At 35.5% G+C, this 4,744-nt stretch overlaps 2 pseudogenes; one reads left to right on the forward strand and one right to left on the reverse strand.

Annotated features, from left to right (window-relative positions):
* The window catches only part of LOC102473115 (baculoviral IAP repeat-containing protein 2-like), a 6,370-nt pseudogene extending 4,362 nt beyond the window's left edge, over nucleotides 1-2,008 (reverse strand).
* A 432-nt stretch (nucleotides 2,009-2,440) lies between these two features.
* Nucleotides 2,441-4,744, forward strand: part of LOC102473529 (thioredoxin reductase-like selenoprotein T pseudogene) — a 3,445-nt pseudogene continuing 1,141 nt past the window's right edge.

Here is a 4,744-nt window from a genome sequence, read left to right on the forward strand (position 1 = left end):
TGTGGCAAATACCCCTCCAAAAAAAAAAAAAGATGTGGATATCTAGCTTGAATTTCATCAACAAACTCCTGCCCTTTCACGGGTATCAAGTACTTAATTTTGGAAACCAGTTGGCATGTTCTATGCATGGGTTATTTCCGGATTCCCAACACCTCAAGCCACCATCACAACAAAACATTTGACATCATTGTTGTGCCCCATGTAATAAAAACCAGCACTTGCAAGCTGTTCAGGCTGAACTGGAACCCTAGAGAGCCAATACGTAAATGCGCTCATTTGAGCTACATGTGTCTGTATGCTTAGATTTGAAATGCTAAATCTCAGTCTTTCTAGAGACTCTTCCAAAAATGGACAGTTGGAAAAATGTCTCCAGTGTGCTAACATAGCATCATTCTTTGGTTCCCAGTTACTCAACTCCCCACTACAGGCAAAGCAGGCTACCCTGTCTCCAGGTCTTACATAATAAAAGTAAGCTCTTGCCAGTTTTGATAGTGACAAAAAGGTTAATGGCCACATATGGTATGAAGAAAAAAATCTGGCTTTTTCAGTACTCATTTCATATCTGTAGGGATTGGTTCTCAATTGAAAGAAGTCTTTGACTGCTCTAGAATGAAGAGGGTTTGGTGAATTAAGAGGTGGGAATAAGAACCCTTGAATGAACAGCTGAGCAACTATGAGACAAAATTCTTTACTAAATGATTTCTTTATTTCATTTAAAATTCAGAGTATATTTAAAAAAAAATGTGATCATGAACATCTGTGCCAAGTTTTTGCATGCGCCTGTGCTTTTATTTTTCTTGAGAAAATACAAGGAATGGAATGTTTGGACCATATGGTAGGTGTATGTTTAACTTTTAAGAAACTGTTTATTTCTTTCACAAAGAAGTTGTGCCATTTATTATTTTCATCAATCAATATACTCATGAACAAGTGAATGGATAAATTGCTCTATTTCCATATAATAGCATACAGAGGATATCCCTATCTGTGGGCTCCGTATCTACATATTCAACCAATTGCAGATCAAAAACACTTGAAAGGAAAAATAAAAACTAACAATATAAAATTAGAAATACAAATAAAAATACAGTACAATAATTATTTACTTAATATTTACATAATATTGGGTAGTTTAAGAAATCTATAGATTACTACTTAAAGTATACAGAAAAAAGTGCATACTTATTGAGGACTTTTAAAAATTCATGGAAAAATGGAATTAAAGTATGAATTTATTTTGATGCAAAAAATTAAAACCATGCATAGTTTTTTCATAATTTGCATTTTCCAAATACAAACATTATTGTGTTTTATATATGTCATTTAAGCGCATCTGTAGATTTCAGTATACATGAGAATTATGGGGTGACAGTAATGTCCTGAAACAATTACATAGTGACTAAAAGGAAACTTTAGAAATAATAAATACATTGTTACCTCGATTATGGCAATGGCTTCACAGCCTTATAAATATGTGATAATCATCACATTGCATACTTTGCTTCACAGCCTTATAAATATGTGATAATCATCACATTGCATACTTTGCTTCACAGCCTTATAAATATGTGATAATCATCACATTGCATACTTTGCTTCACAGCCTTATAAATATGTGATAATCATCACATTGCATACTTTGCTTCACAGCCTTATAAATATGTGATAATCATCACATTGCATACTTTATTAAGTTAACTCATTGTATGTCAACTATACCCACAGTAGTGTGTTTAAAACAGCTCAAGAGGAAAATCGTGCAGAAATACACTTGTAGAAACCTTCATTTTGGAGCATTACAATGTTCCAATATCATTTATTTCTCTTTCTATTCTTGGTACTTACCTCAGACCTTCTTCTTTTCATTTATTTATTTATTTATTTACTTACTTACTTATTTACTTACTTACCTACTATAAAGTGAGTGTGTTCAATGGAAAGAGACAGAGAGATAAGTGAAAGGGAAAGTGAGAAATTACCTCTGGGGGATGTTCACACTACATACCATTGTTCATTCTCCTCCTTGGATTTTAGGCATGCACTCACACATTTTGGGTAATTTTCAGGCAATCTGGAACTCAAACCTCATTCTGCCACGTGGGAGTCCTGTGCCTTAGCCACCAGGCCACCCACTGACCCCAACCCACACCTTCTGTTCAATGGATTGCAATAAGTAGAAATTCCCTTTGTTACTCTAACTTAAGGAAAACTGGCTAGTCTTTCTCTTTAGGCTATCTTTTGAATGTAGGATGCTGCAGGTGTGTGTGTGTGTGTGTGTGTATGTGTGTGTCTGTGTGTGTGGTGGTTGAGCGGAAAGGCTGCTGAAGTGGAGAGTAAGGATAAGTATAGAGAAAAGAGAGCAAGAGTAGCAAGAGTAGAGGACTCCTCTGCGATGAGTTCTACCTCTCCTGGAACCTAGGTCTGTCTCATCTAAAGCCCCATGAAATTCAGTTTCAGAGTCCACTTCCTCGACCAACTTTGCTTCTACACTGATGGAAATTCATGTGTTCCTCAAATTCAGTTTGACGTCCTTGAAAGTGCCAAGCCTGTAATTCTCTCTTGCTTCTTACTGGGTAATGTATTAGGGCATCTTCTCTTGAGGGTTTTGCTAAAATTCTTCATTTTTGCCTTTTTAATTTCTCACTCTGGATCCTTCCAAATTGGAGTGTACTACTGACAATTTTAAACGAATTCGTAAATTTATTATTTTGTTTCAATATGGCATTTAGACTTTTTTTTGGAAAAAATGAGAATATTTTAGATTTTTACTTCATAATCTTGTTTAGGTTTCCTAAACAAGGTTACCCACATTAGAATATTTTTAATCAGTCAGAGAGATGTTGGGGAGAAGGAAAGGAAAGCAAAATAAAAGCCAAAGGCCTTTGATGACTGGAAGGGAGTTGACATTTCAGAATGATGGAGAGTGGAGAGGCTCAAAATGAGGATAAGTTATACTCTGCTGTTGAGATTCTCTTTATTCTCATTATTGCCCTACCTAGGGTTATTTTTTTTTAAATTTTGCATAGGATGTGTATTTGTTGGAGTGACAGAGAGAGGAAGAGAGAGAAAGAGAAAGCAAGAAAGCACTCCCCAACTCCATGGGGGATGCTTATGCCACAATCCCTTCTCCTCCAATCTCCTCATCCCAGAATATTGGTCATGCATACACATATACCTGGCACATTTCATAAGCTGCCAGGTTTGGGACTTAACATTCATTGAACCCTGTGAGATCCAGCTACATTAACTGCCATGTCAGTGACCGGTCTACCCTATCTGGTTTTAACTGAGAGATTGCTTTGTGGGATAAAGATAAAGTTCCTTCATTTTTTTACAAACTATGCAAATTATTTCCAGTGATTATTGCACATTTTCACCCAAGTAGTAAAGATGATCAAGAGTAATCACATTTAAAAAATATTTTGATATCTAATATTTTTAACATCATAAAAGTTTAATAAATACTATGGAAAAAATCTGAATTATTAAAGAAAAAGGCAAGGTGTTTTGAATACAGATGAGTCCCCTAGCTGCATTTTCCCATATTAAAAAAGAAGACTATCATTCTTGGACAAAAATCCTCTGCACTTACAAACAATATATTGATAGAAAAATGTAAATTATCAGTGCCCTCAGGAGTTAATGGCTTGTCTAAGGTCACTCAGGAAGCTTGAGTGCTTTGTATAGGACACTTTAAAATATCTGCAGTCTCAATCTGAGAGTGGCTGAAGCGGCTGGGTCAGTTGAGATGAAGCTTCTGGATAACCAGAATACACAGGGAACTCAAGTGCCTTATGTGAAAAAAAAAAAAAAAAAAGATTAACCCAGTTAAAAGATGGGAAAATGAGCTGAACAAAAATCTAAGAAAGACATATGAACAGCCAAAAAGCATATGAGGAAATGCTCAACATCCCTCATCATAAGGGAGATGCAGATAAAAACCACAATGAGATACCACCTAAGCCCTGTCAGAATGGCAAAGATTAAGAATATAAAAAGTGACAAGTGTTGGCAGAGAAGTGGTGAAAAAGAACCCTCCTACACTGTTCATAGGAATATAAACTGGTTCAGCCAGTGTGGAGAACAATATGGACATTCCTCAAAGATCTACTAATAGAACTACCATTTGATCCAGCAATCTCATTTCTGGGTATCTAAGCAAAGGACAGAAGAATGCGCAGTCAGAAAAGTGCTTGCACATCAATGTTTATTGTAGCATTATTCAGGATTGCCAAGACACGAAATCAACCTAATGTCCACAAACTGATGAATGGATTGGAAAAGTGTGGTATATATACTCTATGAAATTACTACTCAGCCATAAAAAATAACAAGACCCTTTCATTTGATAGAAAGTGGTCAGATATGGATGATCTATTGGTGAGTGAAGTAAGTCAGGCTATGAAAGAAAGGTATTGTATGTATCCACTTAATATATACCGACTATCTGCACTCTATGGTTAAGAGCAAAATATTGGAGGACATAAACACAGTGAAAATACTTAACAAGAATGAGACAGTGTGGAATTGGGGGAAAGGTGAAGAGGAGAAGATAGAGAGGCATGACATTAGTGGGACACAGATATGGCTTATTACCTGTTGATGATGACATGTATAGTATTCTCAAGTGGATTGGTCTGAGAAGTATTTCATGATGGGTAAATTCTTTTTACAAGCAAAACGAGAAATAACAATTGACTGTTTTATAAAAATAATTAGAATAATAAAAATAATGATTGGGGAA

Source organism: Tupaia chinensis, unplaced genomic scaffold (genome assembly GCF_000334495.1).
Source record: "Tupaia chinensis unplaced genomic scaffold, TupChi_1.0 Scaffold143728_1, whole genome shotgun sequence".
In the NCBI taxonomy this organism is placed as follows: Eukaryota; Metazoa; Chordata; class Mammalia; order Scandentia; family Tupaiidae; genus Tupaia; species Tupaia belangeri.